Raw genomic sequence first — 21,558 nt, forward strand, 5'->3', positions numbered from 1 at the left:
TAGTGGCTAAAAGGCATTTTAATAATTCAACAACCGTTTGTGATAAACACTCTCAGCAAGCTAGGAGTTCTTCAACTTTATAAATTGAATCTATACAAGACCTACAGCTAACATCACACAAAGAATGAAAGACAATGCTTTCTCCTAGGATTGGGAAGAAGCAAGGAGAATGCTTTACCTCTTCTACCCAACATTTCACTGGAGGTTCTAACCATTGTAATAAAGCAAGAAAAATAAATAGAAGGCATGCAGGTTCAAAAGGAAGAAGTAAACTATCTTTATTCGCAAATGACTGAATTACATATATAGAAAACTCTTAAAATGATATTTTAAGAGCTATTAGAATTAATTAAAAATTTTAGTAAGGTCACAAAATGCAAAGTACGTACACAATTATCACCTCTCTATAAGTGACCAAAAAACCATTGAAAACATATATAACAATGCATTTAAAATAACAGTAAAACATGAAGTACATAGAGCAAACCTTAACAAAGATGTGTACATTGAAAACTGCAAAATATTGCTGAGGAAAATTGAAGATTTTAATAAGTACATGTTCATGGAATAAAAGACATTCTATTGTTAAGGTGTCAGTTGTCTGCCACTTGATCTGTATATTTAACCAAATCAAAACAAAAATTCTAGCAGTATTTTTTTGTGAAAATTGACAAGCTGTTACTAAAAATCATATGAGAATACAGAGGATCTAGAGGAGTTTCAAGATGATTATAATGCTACAGTATTCAAGATACTGTGGTACTGGCATAAAGGTGGGCATATAGACCATTGGAACAGACATGGACCAATGCATACATGGAAAATTTATTTTTAAAAGGAGCCAGGATAATTCAATGGGGGAAAAGATTGTCTTTTCAAAAATTGTTCCAGAACGATTGGATATCTACATAGGGAAAAAAAATGCTCTTTAACCCTTATCTCTCAACATACATAAAAATTAACTCAAAATGGATCACAGACCTAAATATTAATGCTAAAATCATGATGTTTTTAGAAGAAAACATAAAAGAGTATCTTTTGACATTTTGAGTTTTGCAAAGATTTCTTAGGTCATACAAAGCATGAATCAGAATATTTAAAAAAAATTCTTCTCAATAATAATAAGACAACCTACTTTTTTTAATAGTCAAAAAATTTTAACAAATATTTTACAAAAAACTACAATAGCTTATAATCACATGTAATGATACTTAACATTATCAGTTATCTGCGTAACTAATGCAAATTAAAACTACAATCGACGGGAACTCAGGGGTATGGGAACAAAAAAAGAAACTGCGATGGTTATCACAACACCGTCACTAGAAGAGCTAGTTAAACACGTTGATGACAACTAATGTTGGTGACGCTGAAAAGCAACTATAATTTTTAGACATTGCTGATGAAACTATCAAGTGTTATATCCACTTTCAAAAATAGTTTAGTAGTCTCCTGAAGTTATCAAGACACACGTACCATATGATCTCGCAATTTCATTCCTAAGTATTCACCAAGAGAAATGAACACAACTGTTCACTGAAATACTTGCACACATCTGTTTGTGCCAGCTGTGTTCAGAAAGGCCCAAAACTGGAAAGGATGTCCATCAGTAGACAAATGTGTAAATAAATTGTAGTAAATGTGTAACATGGAACGATACACAGCAACAAAAAAGGATGAACCGCTGATACACATAATAAACAAATCTCAAAACAATACACAGGGCAAAAGAAACAAGATACAACAGAGGATGGCACAGGCTACATTGTAGAGTGAGCACTGGCATAAAACTTAGTGTGTCTGTTTAAATTTATAGCTTAGGTACCTGACTTACATCACCCAGCCTGAAAGCGCTTGCCATATAATTCCATTTATGTGAAATTCTAGAGCAGGCAAAAATAATCTGTAGTGATAGATATGAAATCAGTAGCCACGTTAGGCCAAGAATAGATGGTATTTACTGCAAAGGGCATGAGGGAATGTTTAGGGATGATGGAAATGTCATTATCTTGATTGGGGTGGTGGTTCAATAACTGTAAGCAATCTGCCAAAACCCATTCACAGCATTAACTTAAAATAGGTGTATTTTATTTTCGGTGAATTATACCGTAGTAATACTGACTTAAAAAAAAAGAAAGAAAGAAAGAAAAGAAGAGGCTCATGCTCCACTTTTATCCCTCTTCTGCCTAGCTGTATGGGCTGAAATGTGAATGAGTTTGGGATAAGCCAGCTTCAACCATAACAGAGCAACAGGGTAAAGGAACCTGGATCCCAGGAGTCTACTTCCCCAAGTGTGGGACCGTTTATTCCTGGAGAGAAACAAGCTCCAATCTTGTTTGAGTTATCACATTTTTGAGTCACTACATAACACAGCTTAGCCTTATCCCCAACTAACATAATTACATGTAATTGAGTATCAGTTACTTTCATGTGTATAAACCTTATCTATTCCAAATAAACTGAAAATTCTTCATAAGGCAAGCCTGGAGAAAAATAAGCCTTAGTCCCAAATAACTTAGAAGATACAGGCTCATTAGTGTCAGCCATTCCCCACACTTCTCTCTGTCACCCAGATATCTCAAGTGACTGAAACCCTGAAGTGGTGGTCAGTGCATTTTGGCTGCCTGATTAGTGCCTTCTTTTTCCCAGCAATATACAACAATTAAGCAAACATACTGGAGTCATTTCATGGTCTCCTGCGAAAAGAAAAAGAATTTAAAGAACTAACAGTATATATAGTCAAGAACATAATAAGAACATGATGAATTCTCCAAAAAAAAGGCTAATAACATAATATTGAAAAGGTAATGGAGTCCATATGACAACAAAGTAATCAGTTCAAGAGAAAAATGCATGGTTTTGCCTAGATTATACACCATGGAATATTATGCAGCCCTCAAAAACAATGAGTTCGTGTCCTTTGTAGGGACATGGATGAACCTGGAAACCATCATTCTCAGCAAACTGACACAAGAGCAGAAAATCAAATACCGCATGTTCTCACTCATAGGCGGGTGTTGAACAATGAGAACACATGGACACAGGGAGGGGAGCACTACACACTGGGGTCTGTTGAGGGGAAATAGGGGAGGGACAGCGGAGGGTGGGGAGTTGGGGAGAGAGAGCATGGGGAGAAATGCCAGATATAGGTGAAGGGGAGGAAGGCAGCAAATCACACTGCCACGTGTGTACCTATGCAACTATCTTGCATGTTCTTCACATGTATCCCAAAACCTAAAATGCAATTAAAAAAAGAGAAAAATGCAACTGTTTAAATTATTAAAACACTGCCAATTATCAAAACACTATCTCTCTCTCACCCACACACCACACACACACACACACACACACACAAACACACTGATTAAAGCTTTAAACTTTCAATTTATTCTGTTGTTACTACGTAAGCAATACACCCCTATGATATTCTTCCCACTAACCTCTTGAACCTAAATTCACATCTACTTTAGAAGATTGGAAGAATAGAGGATGATAGATGTTTTTCCAAGCAGCAGGTGTTAGCAGGAGTTTTAGTGTCCCTTACTCCTCTGAAAATGTACAGTGACGTGAAAGAAGGGGAGAGGGTGCAAGTTAGTATCATAAACTGATGAATGGCTCATTCTTTTTTCATTGAGCAACTAGTATGTGCAAAGCCTCAACCAAAATTCTAAACAAGCGAAGATTAGTGGGCCAAAGCCTCTGTTTATAAATAGTAGCCCTGTGACCAACTTTTATAGGAGAAGAAGCTCTTTGTTAAGTTTGTTACTTTTTCAGAGATTGGCAAAATGGCATTCTAGGGCTCAGGCATGCATATTTCTCTCAGAAGATGCAGATCTAAATCTTTTTTGTGGCATCTGCCATCACTTCAGGAGTTGGACGTTTTTCCTTATAACTCATTAAATGAGTAAAGGAATACAATAAGCTGAAAAGTCATGAAACCCAGCAGGACATTTGGACTCAATACAGCGAAATTATTCAATGTTCATTTATTAGAAACTTTTTCACTAGTGTATTCCTTTAACAGAATTTACGATAGAATGCCAAAAGTTTCGTTTTTTTTACCTCATCACATTTTGTTTTAAAAAATTAAATTACTGATCAGGAGATATTTAAAATGTTTAACTTATTAAAGGTGAAAATAAAGCACACACTGATAGAATACATTTCTATTCCTTACTTGTATATAAATATCTATATTACCCATTACTAGCCAACTTTGAATGAACAAAACTGAAATATACAATCTTTCCATTCTTAAGAGTCTCTTGTCTCCAGTCTCATTTCTTTATCTTATCTCTGAGAACACAGAAAAAGGAAAAAACTAAACTAAACAACACCTGCACTGTATTAAATCATGGATGTTGGGAAAAACCTTTGCTCTCTTAGAAACATTCTAAGTTTACTTACAGGAGTAGTTTTTTGGAACGCAGTTCATTTATTTTTAAAAACACAAAATAATGAACGTAATTGCTAAGTAACCACTAGCAAGGTTTCCCTTCTGTGTCACTTTAGGAAACAGAAGTACACATACATCTCCACCTTCTTTTTAGACTTTCTTCTCAGACTGGCTACAGTTACAGCACTGACCAGGTACAAAACTCCCAGCAAAGAGATTTTTTGATGTCATAAATCAATAATTTCTCTGGAGTCCTATAGAAAAGAGCCCCTTACCATCGGCACTGCTCCTTATCTATTCCCTCCCATGCCACTTTGGGGTGGTATATATGCTCCTTCCTGAAAAGGAGCAGCTAAAGAGGGAACTTATGCTCCCCCGGCCCCCCTTTCATTCTCTGCTTACCCCTTCACATGCTACCCCTTGCCTCCCACTCCAGTGGAGCAGAAATTGTGCATTTAATCATCTGAGTCCAGCACTTAGGTCAGCTTGCCACAGGGAGTGATAGTGCCCTGAAAGCAGGGGCCCTGGCATGTGCTTCCAGCTTCCATATATCAAGCCAGCCAAGGCCAGTCTCCAGGGCTCGCCTGCTTCCCCCACAGCCACAACCAAGTAGCTCGCTCACTCACTCTCGCTCTCTTTCCATCTCTCTCCACATCCATCACTTCTCTCTTCCATCTTCTCTGCCCATGACCATGAGGCTTTTAGATTCAAGAGCAATAAAATAGGAAGCCTACTTCACCCTGGAGCCTAAGTAATTTTCCAGTGCAACTTTTATACAATGAGATTTTTGAATGCTTATCAAATATTTAAAAAGTCATATCTCATTTCTCATTTGGCTGTTGTTTTCCACTGTGTGCTCCCTCCTCAGAGACAAAAGAAAGAGTGATTGTGAGGATTCTCAGACACTACCCTGAATACCTGCGATCAGGACTAACTTCCCTTCCTTACAATCCTACATTGAGCAAACTACAATGTGATCCTCAAAACAATCCCATATCTTTATTTTTACAATACTCTATAACTCTCAGTTTTCACACGTACTATCTCATTGAAGTCTCCTGCAACTTGTGAGGTTGGTACAGCAGAGAATATCAACTATAATAACAATACTAAGGCTAAGAAGAATCAGTTGGCTCACACTGTGAGTCTACAGAGAGCAGGACCTAAAGCTGAGATCTAACTCTTAGGTCAGGACATTTCCCACCAGGTACAACCACGGGCTCTCAGGGTTCACTTGCTTCTAAGAGAGAAGTGGAACTGTACTCGGAAAGCGTGTATTAGTGGGGATTTTGTGAACATTTGGACATAGGAGACATGCAAGCATGTATCTGTGTAGACACTAATGTTGGCAAAGGACCAAAACAAAAGAGATTCATACCATTATTTGATCTAGCATCATTTTAGTAGGTCTTACTACTTTTGCAAATTACATTCAGGAATAAACTTATCTATTTTTCTGCTTCTTGGAAATTTGCACAATAGCGAGAGTCCTCATAACCTCTTTCTCTCGACCATTCTTAGTTTAACACAGGGAATCCTAACAGGTTTCCCCACCTAGAGGAAATAATCACAAATACTATATAATATCATATATAGTCAGATGATTTCACATCCTTCTTTACTTCCATGGAAGAAGTGGCATGCTTCTAAAACAAAGAAGTTTCATTACTAACAGTATCAAAGTTTACTTGTTGCTTTTTTCTTCTCTAGCGCTTTTAATCTACCAAATACCTCTTTTAAACTAAAACCGCACAATTGAAATAGAACACACCCCAAACCAGTAAAAATGTAGAAGACAATAGAGAGGTCACCAGATCTCTTCCTCTGTGTCAATAGAAAAGCCAGCCCTGGATGGCTGGCCTACAGATCTTTCCTCACATTTCAGGACAAAAGCAAATGGCAGGAGGATCGCATGGTCAGAAGATCGAGACCACCCTGGCTAACACGGTGAAACTCCATCTCTACTGAAAATACAAAAAATTAGCCGGGCGTGGTGGTGCGTGCCTATAGTCCCAGCTACTCGGGAGGCTGAGGCAAGAGAATCACTTGAGCCTGGAAGGTGGAGATTGCAGTGAGCCAAGATTGTGCCACTGCACTCCAGACTGGGCAACAAAGCGAGACTCCATCTCAGAAAAAAAAAAAACAAAAAACCAGACTTAATAGATAATGGAGCCTCAACCAGCTGGGATGAAATCAAATCAGTCTTCCAGTTTACTTCCATAGAGAGACTTTGTTTGCCAAGTTCTGGGTTACAGATGGGGCTGAGGGTCTCTAAAATGAGCAGAACAAGGTAAGTATTGACGGACTCTTTTGTCCTGGAACAACCAACAGACACTGCTCTAATGCAGAGGGTTTGTGGTCCATTGGTTCATGCTTGTCATTTGACTAACGCATCGAATCAAATTTGCATATCCTGGAGTCTTAAGAAGTGTTATCATCAAACATCTGGAATTCGTGTTTAGTTTACATCAGAGTTATAACATGAATTCCACTGTGTTTTCATTAATTGTATGTATTAAGGCATCTTTTCATCAGATGCAAAGTTTAGTTGCTTACAGGATGAAAAGGAGACTCTAAATCCTGAGACCTTTTCCAAGTAGCATAAGCTCAAGGTAAACTGATTCCTCCATCTGTTAAATGGTGGGGGACATTACCCTGCTATGTTTGGGTTCTAAGGCTTAACCAATTCATTTGTTGATTTTTCTCCATGAAATCCTCATGGAGTATCAACTCCATGCTAGCCACTATTGAAGGAAATGGAGGGGTGGAGCCAGGGGTAGGATATAGCAGTGAACAGACAGACAAATATTCCCACCTTATGAACTTACATTAAAGTGGGGGAGGTGGCGAGAGGCGAGAAGATCCAACAATGAGCAAACAAACAAGCAAGTAGTCAAAATGTAAAAGGTGCTGTGGAAAAACTAATGTCTGGAAGGAAGATCAGGAGTGTGTGGGTGATAGGAGGTTTCTGTTTTAAATGGAGAGATTAGAGGAGTCCTCAATGAAAAGATGGGGAAAAAAAGTTGAAAATACTGTATTGTTTGTATCTTCCCAAAGTCTGGCAAATACTCAAGTGAAGAAAGTACATTTTAGAAGGAACGAGGCAGTCTCCTCTTCATTCTGATCCCCCCGTTCCAATCCTCTTCTAAAATGAGGTCATAAGGTACAACCTGAATCCCATAAGTGGGTACTACATATTATGCAACATTAATCTAAACGTTATTCTAGGAGCTTATTCGTTTTTCATTAGGGGAGTAGTGAGAGGCATCATCATTTGAAGAAAGATCACAGAACTGGAATTCAGGGCTTTGAGTGTCTAATCTCAATTCTGCCGTAAATATTGGTGTCATTGAGGCCTACCATTGTTTTGTTTGGTGGTCTGGTTGGTTGGTTTTAAGGGATCTCTAAACATTTGGGAAATAATGTATATGATATAAACATCACAAATTAAATTAGAAAGGAAAAGGAAACTTTTCAGTACTACTTCTAATGAAAAAAGAGTAAAAGAAATTCTTAAAAGATATTTGGAGAATGAGAGATGAGAGGCAAATCAAAACATTCAGAAAGAGGGCACACTGGGTCAGAGGATGAGGAATGGGTAAAGATGAAAAAGAAAAGTCATTTCCTTGACTGGAACCAAAATACTGAGGAGGTTAATAGCAGACAATGAGAGAAAGAATGTAAACCAGAACTCACTGAAGGATCAGGTTGAAGATGTGAGAACTTCATGTCTGATCTAAAACTTCAAGGGAAAAGGAGACTGTCTTCCTCCAATTATGTAAGAAAAATAATGCCATTTAAACAACAATCAAGAAAGGGAATCTGAAAAGTAAATTCAGAGAGTGAAAGCAAAGACTTTCAGAGTCAAACATAACACCAAAAGACAAAAAGATAACATCAAAATAAATTCTAAGAATGGTCTATTATGATATTCTGTATTTTCCAACATTTCTAGAACTGGTGTTTAGTATTTTTGTAATCAGAAAGGGAATGTAATTCAATGTAAAGATAGTCTTAACCAAAGACTAGGATGCCAGAAAGCAAATAGAAAGCTAACACTAAGAATTCAAATTAAATCATTGCCCCAGATTTGTTGTTTGATGACAGTCTATTACAGAGTTTTTACATGAAGAAAAACTGTGGCTCTGGAAAACATTTTAGAAAACATCCAGCTTCCCCTTCAGTTATTAGAGAAGTCTCTGAAGTACAGAGAACTTGTGCCATCACAAGGGGCAGTTGGCAATAGAGAGGGCAACACAAGAGGAAAATCAGGACCAGTATCAGAACCAGAACCAAACGAGGGCTCTTACCCTAACCATTCTAACAGGAAGGATTGCATCAATGTTCTAGTTAGAAGACGGTGGTGGTTTATACCAAAATGACCTTTTACATCAGTAGTTTTTAAAATTTGAGCTAGAGAACTCTTCCAATGACACCTCATTTACAGGCCCAGTATAAAAAGACAAACAGGATCTAATCTACTACGGAAAAGAGCCATGAAGTACACCTTTTCGGGTCTCCTTCAGCCCATAAAGCCCCTCAGTTGGACACCTTTGTGGAATCCTAGGCTTAGTGGGACATGGTGGTATCTGGTGTGAAAACCATGGGCTTTAAATCATACCCATACATTAGGATTTAAATTTGCTGTACAGCGAGATTAAATGTACATATAAAAATACATATACCATATTTACATAAATACATGTATAAATATATTGTATTAGTCCATTTTGCTTTGCTATAAAGGAATACCTGAGACTAGGTAATTTATAAAGAAAAGAGGTTTACTTGGCTAACTGTTCTGCAGGCTATACAGGAAACATAGTGCGAGCATCTGCTTCTCATGAGGCCTCAGGAGGCATCCACTCATGTAAGGTGAAGGAGAAGCAGGTGTGTCACATGGTAAAATAGGGAGCCAAGAGTGGAGAGGAGAGGAGGTTCCAGGCTCTTCAGAGACAACCAGCTCTTGCGTGAACTAATAAAACAAGAACTCAGTTATTACCACAGGGAAGTCACCAAGCTTTTCATGAGTGATTTGCCCTCGTGACCCAAACACCTCCCACATGGCCACACCTCCAACACTGGGGATCATATTTCAACATGAAATTTGTAGGGAACAAATATCAAAATCATATTATACATTTCTTTAATGTATACAATGAATTCACATTAACTTTTCAATAAAGCTAGTGTCTCTCTGAGGTCCAGAGTTTATTGAGGATTATCTGAATCTGGGCCAGAGCCTCCACCTTTGGAGTCACTGTCCTGATGGGTACACAAGGCTTAGGGTCACACAGAGCTGCTGTCTAACACAGCCCAGCTCTATATGTGTCAATGACATAACACCTGTCTTCTATTTAAAGACATTCCTTGGAAAGCATATTCAGGAATAGTCTATAAAATCCAATGACCAGGTTATCTGAAAGTCTGAATACAGCTTTGGTAAAGTAAATAGCTTCGGTAGAAGCAGCAGAAGTAGGACTTAAAAAGGCCAAAGTAATTCTAAAACTAGAGCACGGTCTTTTGCCTAAGTACAATGTACATTAATCATTTATGGTTCTCTGGAGTGTTTGTTTTTGTTTTTTTCATCTATCTGATTTGCTCTTGCTTTTTTCTTTCTGCCTAGATATTTGTCATTTAGACATCTTCATCAAACTATCCACAATGACATCTACATGTGTGGTTTTCTCTGGGTCACTGGAGTACACAGCCCACTGACACATTCCGTACAGAGATCCACTGAGATTACTATGAGGTTGGGAGCAGAGGGTGAGATAGGAGTTGCAATAGACTCTAAAATAAATAAGCTCCAATGTTCTACCTTAACTCAACAGTAATAAATGCATAATGGAAATGAAATCACAGCTATGTATCCATTTTATTTGACATTTTGTAAGGGCTAAGGAAAATAAGAAGAGCAGAAGAGCAAACTTAGATCAGTACTTTCCAGGCAGACAAGTCAGAAGAAAAATGAGCTAGTTAGTGGTGCTTTATGGATCAATTCTAAGAACAAATGGAAAGTTTCACTCCACACATTCATCCATTTAGACTTATAAATAAAAACGGAGTGAGAAGTAGTCAGTCTTCAGAAGGCTTTGGCTGAGAACTAAGGGATGTGCCTTTCAAGCTCCCTGACTCTCCCATCCTCTTCAACAGTAAACCAGCCTGTCTTTTACCACCAAGATTCCAAAACCCAGAAACAAAGACACAACAAAGCCAGAGTTCTTCGAATTTTAAGGAACTGGAAACTGAACAGGGTGAGGATTGAAAGGAGTTGTTGTTCTTTCTCTTTCTAATGAAATCCCTCAGAGAGAAATCCCCTTTGCATTTGAATTAAAACCAGAAATGGCAGAGATTACATTAAAACTTTTTACAAAAAAAACATTGTCTTCAGTTGCTGTGAAATGAGAGATCATTTTCAAATTTCCTAGGAATAAGTTTCACCAGCTGGGTAAACCTTTGTAGTTCAGAGGTTTCACGGGCAATTGCTGGCTCCTGTCCAAGCACAGAAATGACAAAAACCCACTTTGAACACAGACTGCCATGATGATATCCACTGGAGAACGAAAGAGAAAGCACAAAACGGTATCTGCGGGATTCCCCTGAGCAGAGAGGTCTGGCTGCAACAATACATTTCAAAGACTTTTATGATTTCCGCTACAAAGGCAGCATGGGAAGGAGCTGCTCTCTATGTTCTGACTGAGCACCAATAACACACCTAGCTGGGGGTTTAGGGCAAGGGGTCCCACGCAGTAGAGTGTGCAGATTAGAAAATCGAACTGCCCATTTAGCTGAACAAACTGTTGGTGCACTGGTTACATTTAACCTCTCATGGGCCTCTTGAATAAATCTCAGGACGAGACAAAAGAAAAAAGACTACATCTTTGTTTCTCCAGAAGAAAGAGGTATCTAATTTCTTCCTTTAAATCAAGTCTCCGAGTGAAAAAAGGAAAAAATGAAACGTTAACAGTCTCGGTAAGGTTTCCTCTAATGTCTCTTGTGGTACCTTGAATCTTTGTAGTTAAGTTTAGACTTAATAGTCTCATTTTTCCAAGGATTTCTCCAGAGGGTTTGTTCAAAGCAGCAGCACAAGGTCATCCAGGGAAAAAAGGAGGTAGGAGAAAATGTCTCCCCCTCGTCCAGAAAAATCCTTTTCATCTCATCTCACAAATGCTACATCAATTAAAGAAACTCCCCTAGCCAGCTTACCTCCATGGTCAGATTCTGTAAGCCCTGTGTGGAATGCAATGAAAAGGAATGGGAACAGGAAAACTCATAACAATTAGCTTGAGACAAAGGAGTCTTCCAGAGCCTGACAAGATGCTCCCCTTGACCACATCTAGTCAGGCTCTTTTGAGCTGCCTTTGTTGACTAGGCCCCATCCTTAGGCACATTCTCAAGAGCCCAGTTTTATCAAGAATCCTTTAAATTTGTTTAGAGAGAATCTCCCCCTTCTATATATGATTAACCACAACACCTACGAAATTCTTCATACTCCCCACTTGATCACCCTGGCCTGCCTTCAGCAAGAATCCTGTCAAGCACATTTAGCCAGAATCCTTGAGGCTTCCTCTTAGTACTTTTCCATCCACTGACACCCACCCTGCTCTTTGGCTATGCGTTCTGACTTGCACAAGCTATATTTGGAATTGGGCCCAGTTCTTTACTGAGGCCTCTCTTCTCCTATTAACAATAGTCCTGAGTCAAATATCCCTCTTCTGCTATAACTACTCTCCAGCTCAGGTTTTTCTTTGGCAAGCTTGCCCCTTCCACAAGACTCATATGTAGGAACCTTGACTATTTGATACGTGGACAAGACGTTTGTTTATTCACAGAACGGAAGGAATCTTGTTTAAAGTGGATGGTTTACAGAGATCTGGGATGCAGAAATAGGTTTTTGATACTGAGAATGTTTCTTCCATGGAATTAGTGACTTGTTTCAGCTCAGTTTTAAGAAGAAATCACAGGATTCCTGACACTATATTTACCATAGATGCTGAGGGATGAGAGCAAATTGAGATGTGCTTAATATGAGAAGTCTAGGTTCTCTGATCGAACTTCCTGCTTCAAGTCTTGATATTTTTCTCCCTGGGGAAATCTAGAATTAGCACCCTTGAAGCTAAACCTTTCCCATATCTAGACCTTAGAGTGGAATGCCAATCCATCTGCAGAATCACTGCATACTAAAATGTTCCCACTGGAAGAGACCCTAGAGATCATCTGTCAGTGTCCTCATTTTATCGACGTGGGAATTGACACTCCCAGACTTTTAACAGTGCTCCTCGCCACCAGGTAATGTCTCCAGAGGAGTGATGCCTTCCAACTGCAAACAAGCCAAGTTTAGAAGAGACAAAAAACAAAAGGGATGAGCTTCATTCCCAAATAGATTCAAGTTCTAGGCCATTCAATGGAAAGAAAATAGATTGATACGTTGTTCTGTATCATAGAAGCCAAAACAAGACCAAGTTATTTGAATAAAATCTACCCACCTTTAACTGATTTAACTCCACAGTTAAACCTCTCTCTTCTTTATCAAATGAACAGTCTTCAAACTCTAAAGAAGAGAATAATCATGCTTAATAGGGAATTGGAGAGACACAGATTGAGGAATAGTTAAAGAAGCAGGACATCAGGCCCACCCAAATAACATTCTAGGGCAGTGATATAGTTAAATCTACTGAGTGTCCACTACATGAGAAGCACTATTCTAAGTCCTTTGCCCAGATTAACTCACTAAGTCTTCACAACATATTTGATAGGCATTATTATTAGCCACATTCCAGAGGAGGAATCCAGAAGGGTAAATATCAGCTGCTCTAAGTTTCACAGCAAGGAATTCTGCCCAGGAAGGTTAACTAACCTTTCATTACTATACTATGCTGTACTATGCTGAGTTGCAAACAAACCTACAAATACAGTAATGAAGACACTGGCACTAATCTCTGCAGGGGAAAGTGCCTAAGACTGGGATTAAGGTCAATAGACTTGAAATGGTCAAGGTTCTTATTTTCAAAAACAGATAAAAGGAGACTATGAAAATGATATCCTCATGAGTCTGACATCAAACCACAGCAAGTACAGGTCTAAACAGAGCTTATGAACTTAATAAAGAAAGTGATAAGTATTGAGGACCAGCCCAGGCTCCTTATAGACAAATTGTGCCTTCCAATAAGGTCACTAAAATGACAGATCAGAGAAATTCTGGAGACACAGGCCATCTGAATTCAACCACACACTGAAAACGGCTGTCTTAATATTCTTAAATTCATGATGGATAAATGTGGTTAATTGAAAAAATGTTCCTCAAAAGAGGTTTCTGATAGATGTCTGTCAAATAAGGGCTGGAGTGACATGAAGCTCTCAAATAGTCCTGTTCTGTTTCTATCAGTGATTATGGTAAAATATATTTTTCAAAGACAAAGATATCACAAAGTTTAAAGGTATGATCACGAATAAAAAGACTAAGAGAATCAACATTTTAGAATAATTTTTGATGGGCTGTAATAATGTATCCCAACTCACAAGATGAAATTTAATGGAGCAAATGAAAAGTATTCCTAAGATTTAAAAAAAAAACAAACAGCTAGAAATATAAAGAATAAAGAATTGCCTTAAAAACAGTTCATGTGAAAAGACCTCAGGGCTTGAGTGGATTGCAAGCTCAAAATAAGCCACAGCATGAGCCTGCTGCCAAAGGGCTAATGGAGGCTTAGGCTGAATTAAAAGAACTGTAGCTGTCATTCTCCTGAGCTTTGATCACACCCAGGACTGGATTAACTGTGATCCGTAACACATTTGAGATGTGCATTGAAGTGTCTCAGGAGGAGAACAACCAGTATCAAAAAGGGTCTTGAAACCATATGAGAAAGTGTAGGACATGTAATTCAACATGTCCATAATTTAACTTACTATTCTCCCCTCACTCCATCGGGTTCTCTTCCAGTATGTACTGTGCCATATTCATTACTGACACTATCTATCATCCCTCCACCCCAGCTTAGAAACCTAGATATCACTCTATTGACAATTGATCTCTCATTCCTATCAATTTCTGTTTTTGTTTTTGTTTTGGGGTTTTTAAATTTTTTTTTTTTCTTTTAGAGACAGAGTTCTGCTACCTTGGTCAGGTTGGTTTTGAACTCTTGGCTTCAAGCAGTCCTTCCACCTCAGCCTCCCAAAGTGCTAGGATTACAGGTATGAGCCACCATGCCCAGCCTCAATCCTATCAATTTCTATGACAAGTTCATTATTTTCTCTCCATCCACCCTGACTTATTTGGCTTTCAGTATCCATTGCTTGGACAATTGCAAAAGCCCTCAAGTGGTCTTTGTTTCAGTATTGTGTCACTTCAGTGCACCTTCCTCACTATGAGCAAAGTAATTTTGAAAGTCACATATAACATTGTTGTTGTTCTTTAAACCCCATTGTCTGTAAGATCAAGTCCAAACTCCCTAGCATAAACTCTGATGCCCTCCACTCTCTGAACCTTTTTTTCATGTCCAGCCTCACTTCTTATTGCTTCACTCTGTACTCTACCTTGCAAACATAACTAATTCTTTGCACTTCCCGTGGATAAATCAATTCTACCATCATAGAAGTGAGTCTGGATGGCAAAGCAAAGGCCAAATGGGTAAGACCTGAACCACTGCTGTAGGAGTTATCCTCCTCTGCAGCCATTCAGACCTTCTCCTGTAGGGGTATAGAATTCACCACTTTCTTTATGTGAGGCCATAATCTCTGACTGCTCCCAGCCCAAACAAGGTGAGGATACTGAGGCAGACTCATTCCAAAGGGAGGCAGGATTCATTTAAGGGCAACTCTGGCTTGAGGTCTTTCCATCAACCAGGCTGAAACGTTCTCGGAACTGTGCTGCAGAATGGGATTCTTCCTGCCCAATGTGCCTTTCTTCTCCTCTTTCACAGGTAGAAGAGCTGCACCACGGTCTGAAGCTTCCCCCTGCCTCCTGCTTCCACCTCATGCGATTCCTCGCACATCTAATCACATCTTGACATCTGTTTCTTGTCACACAGAACTAATACACCTCCTAGTTTTACTTTTTCTCCACATGCCTACTAGTTTTACTTTTTTCTCTTATTTTCTTAAAGCCTCTTCATCAAAGCCTTATTACCATCATATTAACATATAAATTGTTGAAGCATTACTCTTTGAAGAATGACATCAAGCTAAAAGAAGAACTGTTCTTCCCCATGTATAGTTTTGAACAGCATGCTGTGTTACTCTCCATGCTCTTATTGTGACCTAAAGTGCCCTTCACCTATTCCCTGCCACAATAGACTCCTACTCATCCTTCAACACCCAGCCCCAGCATCATCTCCTCTGTGACAATTTATTTGATCCACCTAAGAATATGTGATTTCCTTCTGTTGGGCCTCCACAATTCCTGTTTTAATCCTTATTATCACACTATCTTTCTGAGCCAACACTTGGCCTTAACCTATGGCTTGGTACACAGTAGGTACTCAGAACTGCTAGCTGAAATAAGAGTTATTTAAAAGATAAGGCTTAATGAGGGCATAACAACCTTCAAACTTCAAATATCTGAAAGATGTTCACCAATCACTGCAGGTGTTATGTCAAAGATACTCTAAATGAGCACTTTTGGAGGGTAAGAAGGAAGAGACTAGCAGGAAAGCCTTCATTTTAAAAAGTAGAACAGATTACTTCCCTTGCCCCCCGTGTGAAATTACTGCGGTCTGAGAGTATTTTTATTCGGTAAGACATAGCAACAGTGTAGGTCTGCTTTGATCTAGCAATCCTTTTTAAACCATTATCCCAGGCTGTAGAAGGAGGCAGATAAATAACAAAGCTCTTTTTCACTGGGTACCTATAGCAATGATAGATGAAGGTAGGATTTTCATTTCTTGAGGCAATCTTAGAAAAACGACTTAAAAGTATCATTTCTCTCCCTGATAGCATTACTCCTAAGGCGCAAATTCCAATTCACTTTGATGCTAATCCTAGGCCCAGCGTGGACCATTCCTTAAACTTAAATTCATCACATATAAAGCAACAGAAACCAACCTCATCCTCTGCTCAAAGTTTCTAAGAAAATACAATAACTTGCTCCATCAAAATATGTTCTCAGGGGAAATATTTCCTCGTTTGGAGGAGTTGCGTTCACCCCTGCATGATTTCTGTTTAGATGGGGCTCTTATAAGAATTTCTTTCACCAGTAACAACCCTGTTCCTACATACCAATGTGAGTTTCCTACTCCCAGATAAATTTAAGCACAATTATGAAGAATTTCTGCCACAACCTGGGAAGAAGTGGACAAATATCATAATATTTACCCAAATGTTAGAACATCCGCATTACATACAAAACATTATGTTGGAATATAAACACCGACTTTACATGCTCAAAGCTGTCTGTAGTTATATTTCATAGCCTTACATTTGCATGATTGTTTTACTGTGTTTCTCTCCAATATGCCTCATAAGGTTAGATAGGGTTTCTGTCTGTTTTGCTAAATTCCTAGCACTATAATAGGCTCTCAATAAATATTTATAGAGTGACCAAAGATTCTAGAGTAGATAACATTGTAACTCTCCAAACTGAGAAAGAAAATAAAGCAGGAGAGTCTATGAAATCAGATGTGAACCATGTTCCCTCCCGTTTCTTCTGCAGCAATATCAACATCTTCGTTTTCAAGGGATGGGAAGGTAGAGCAAGGATAAACTAAAATAAAATTAGACTATGTGGCGGGGTAAATAATGGCTCCCCAAAGATATCCAAGTCCTAATCCCTGGAACCTGTGACTGTCACCTTATATGACAAAATAAAATTTGCAGATGTGATTAAATTAAGGACATTGAGATGGAAACATTATCCTGGATATCAGGTGAGCCCTAACTGTAATCACAAGTGTCTTCATAAGGAGACAGAAATTTGACACAGAGACAGAAGAGAGGAGAATGTGATAACAAAGCAAAGAGAATTTGAAGATGCTATCCTGATGGCTCTGAAGATGGAAGGATGATCCATGAGCCAAATAATGCCAGGAATGAAGCCCAAGAAGCTGGAAAAGTCACAGGCTTCATCCAATCAGTCGAAGGCCTGAATTAAACAAAGAAGAAGAGTAAAATCAGTTTTCCTATGGGTAAGGGGAGAATTCCTCCTACCTGAATGCTTAGCTGGAGCATTTTTTTTTCCTGTCCTTCAACTCAGACTGAAACATCAATTCTTTTTGGGTCTTGAGCCTGTCAGCTTTCAGACTACAACTTATCAGTCAGCTCTCCTGGGTCTCCAGCTTGCAACTGCAGATTTTGGAACTTCTCAGCTTCCACAGTGGCATCAGCCAATTCTTACAATAAATGTCTGCGTGCGCACGCGCGCGCGCACACACACACACACACACACACACACACACACACACCCTATTGGCTCTGTTTCTCTGGAGAGCCAGGACTAATACACAGATCTATAAGAATTACCATGTAAGATATTTTGTTAAATAAAAAAACTTTAAAGTCAAGAGCATTCATACACATAAAAAAAGAAGAAAGGAAACCAAGGACAAGAAGGATAAAAGCCAGGTCTTTATCCATATAGTTTTGCTTGCATATGGAATATCCCTAGAAAATAGAATAAGAAAAAGGTAACAGTGATGAGCTCTGGAATAGGAAACTGGGCTCTCAGCAACGGAATGGTTGAAATACACACTTTTCACATTGTGCCTTTTTGTAAACTTTTGGTACTTTTCTATGAACATGTATTTCCCCTCAAAGAAATGCATTTGGAATAAAAACTAATATGCCTTGACTAAAAATCTCCACTAAAAATGTAAGAACACGCATGTTAAGAGAGACCCTTCAGCTTGTGGGCTTGGACAGGCAGTAGCTGGCCATAATCTGTGGCATAAAGTGGAATTTTGTGGCTTATACAGTGGGCTTAAGGCTGACTCTAGGCCTGAAATCAGCAAAGACTGACACTTAAGACTAAAGACTCCTTCCCAGATCACCCTCTAACCAGACTGACCCTCCCCTTCTCTACAGGAAGGTGAATTAAGGGAAGGCGGCTGGCAAACCCAGAGCTAAACTGCAGACAGCATCGTGAGCCCTTCACCCTCCTCTGGGACAAACATGATGTGACTCCCCAGCAGGGTCCTCTCAGAGCCCCAGACACAAGAGTCCTCTCCTCCTCTATAAGGTTCTCTGACAGCTAATGCACGCAACCAACTAAGTACCCCGTAAGGCTGGTTGGTATCCAGTTGGGAGCACAAATTATTGAAGGATGAGGAATCAGGCTGGACAAATTGTTTTGATCATTTGAATTAGGTACTCATTCTTGTACCAAAAACCTTTCCACACTGGGTATAAAGTTTTCAAAATGAATAAGTCTTCAGAAGACTCTAGCTCAGATCGTAGGTCACAGTTGTACCAACTGTACCTTCACATACCAGTTTATCTCCTGATAAAATCAGTTTTCTCCACTCCATAGACAGGGAATGACAGTTTGACATCTGTGTCCTTAATTTATGAACATCCATTTTAATTATTCAGAGAGACTTGCTACTATGCCACAGACATTTCTCATCAGCTGCTACGATCAGTAGAAATTCAGGACCTGCAATCACAAGGGTGCAGGTCAGGAAGACATGCTAAGCAATCACCCAGCTCCTCTAATATTTCAAGAGAAAAATAAAACTATTTTTCTCGGAGGGAGGAGAGCAAAACATTGGTGTTTTGTTTTGTTTTGTTTTGTTTTGTTTTGTTTTGAGACAGAGTCTCACTCTGTTGCCAGGTGCCAGGCTGGTTTGCAGTGGCACAATCTTGGCTCACTGCAACCTCTGCCTCACGGGTTTAAGCAATTCTACTGCCACAGCCTCCTGAGTAGCTGGGACTGCAGGCGCACGGCACCACGTCCAGCTAATTTTTGTATTTTTAGTAGAGACGGAATTTCACCATGTTGGCCAAGATGGTCTCGATCTCTTGACTTTGTGATCCGCCCGCCTCGGCCTCCCAAAGTGCTGGGATTACAGGCTTGAGCCATCGCACCTGGCCTAGCAAAACATTGTTTTTAATATGTCATTACAGGGGACATAGATTAAGAATCACTTGCTAGCTATTTTTCCTTATACATGTAGCTGGATGGCTCTCAATTTGTTTTCTCATCTGAAAAATCAGAATAATGGTTCCTTTCTTGTGGGATAGTGATAGGGACTAAATGAGATCATGTATGGGAAAGTACATAGTACTCAGTCACATCCTCTTAGCCAGTGAATTTAATTTCCTTTCTCCATAAAAGAAGTACATACTCAGTACAGCATTCCCCATTCAGAAAATGAGTGATACCTTCTCAATTTACTGGTAGCTTTACAAGATATTCGTGTTGTCTCCATATTTCAGCTAAAATCTAAACCGACATACCTTATTTTACTGTTCCCTGGAAACTAACAGAAAAGAGGATTGTTATGTACCATGCATGGGCACAAAGAGGGGCGGGGGGTGGAGTTTTTCAATCCTTGTACAATTTTTAGCATAAAAAGACCAGTTAGCTAGACTACAGCTAGATTACATTTAATTTTTAAAATACTGCTTGTCCTTTCTTTCAAAGCCATGCTAGATCTCTAAGCCAGGTCTCCGATTCCAGAAAACATTGCAGCAAAAAGAACCTCAATAACAGCCAACACCCAGGTAGTGGTCAAGCACTTCATGTGTTTTCACTCTAATCTTAATTCTCTCAACAACTCTAAGGAAGGAACTATTATTTTCTCTAGTTTTACTGATGGGAATGTTGAAGCACAACAAGGTTAATCTGCCCCAGGTCACAGAGCTCACATGGGGGACCTAGGATTATCCAATGCCATGTGCTTGATCATTGGGTTAAACTGTCCTCCAGAGACCCAAAGCACTGCCAGCCTTCCGGCAGAAACAGGAGGCAGTCAGTGTTTGAGGTTAGGAAGGAAACACTTGCCTTTATCCCTTTTCTCAACGCTGCCTTTAATGTAAGGCTATCTTTTAATTCCACTTCTGTCTGATTCTCTAATCTCTGTGCTCTCTTCTCCCTGAATCCTTGATCCTTTAACTTTCATGAGGGTTTTGTTTTTAGATATTTGACCTGGGTATCCTTTTCCCAGCTTTTCCCTCCACTTCCGTCTCTCAACCCTTGCCTTTCCCAACTCACTGTTCCTTATTCACCTTCTAAGCTCTTATCTGCTAATCCTGCTCTAATTCAATTGGTGTAGTGACTCTCCCCCGTTATGTCTCTGGGTTCTGGACCTTCCTATCTTCATCTCTGCAAACCCTCTGCCTGAAATACCCTTTCTCCTCCCTTCACCACTCAAAGCCTAGATGCCCTTCAAAATGTCAATGGATTCAACTTCTGCATGAAGATTTCCTCTCCTGATCGCTTCATCAGGGAGAGGTGATGCTCCACTGTATTTTTATTGTCTGGATCCTTCATGGTACACTTTTGCAAAGACTCATTAAGTGGAGTCGATATTGTAAAATGTCCCATCTCACCTAACACAATGCAATAGAACTCTGATAAGCTGTAGCCAAATATTAGCCACATCAATATGATGTTCTAATCAAGCATGCCAGCTATATCAGCTATATCTACTCTATCTCCCTTGCATCGATAAAAAGCCCACTGTAAAATGCACATTTATAAAACCCATGTCTTCACATGATCATTTCTATCATCAGCAAAAGCAATATTACTACACTATGCATGCAGTTAGGGAAGAGAGGTATTCCTCACAGAGACAGAGGAGACAGAAGGAGGAGGAGGAGGAGAAGCAGGAAAGGGAGGAGGAGGGATTCTGCATTAGGGGAAATGTTGAAAAGCTAAATTTGGGCTAATCTTAAAACAAATAACCCCTAGCCCAAGGCCTATTCAAAAAAGAAGAGAGGTTAAAAACAAATTCTGAACACATTCTAAAAATGTATTTCAGCTAATTTAATATCATTTAAATTCCTGCTGCATGTTGTAATCATTAAAGAATCACACACATTTTTCATTTGTTTTTATTTACTTTCTGATTTGCAAATATACATTTGTACAACTCTAGCAAAATAAAAGCCAGGGTTTTGTTTTTCTGTCTTATTTTTGCTAACCATGTTTAGCTAAGAGGAGTTTTCATTTTTGATTAAAAATAAATCAAGACAATTAAACATGAAGTCCGCTGCTGCTTTCC

At 39.1% G+C, this 21,558-nt stretch overlaps 1 long non-coding RNA gene across 1 annotated transcript in view; it reads right to left on the reverse strand.

The window, feature by feature from the left end:
* Positions 1-250: 250 nt before the first annotated feature.
* The window catches only part of LOC144581603 (uncharacterized), a 146,512-nt gene continuing 125,204 nt past the window's right edge, over positions 251-21,558 (reverse strand). Inside the window, exon 4 of the long non-coding RNA XR_013532640.1 lies at positions 251-2,696. This is a non-coding gene — a long non-coding RNA (uncharacterized LOC144581603). The remainder of the gene's footprint in view (positions 2,697-21,558) is intronic.

Source organism: Callithrix jacchus, chromosome 2 (assembly GCF_049354715.1).
Source record: "Callithrix jacchus isolate 240 chromosome 2, calJac240_pri, whole genome shotgun sequence".
Lineage (NCBI taxonomy): Eukaryota > Metazoa > Chordata > Mammalia > Primates > Cebidae > Callithrix > Callithrix jacchus.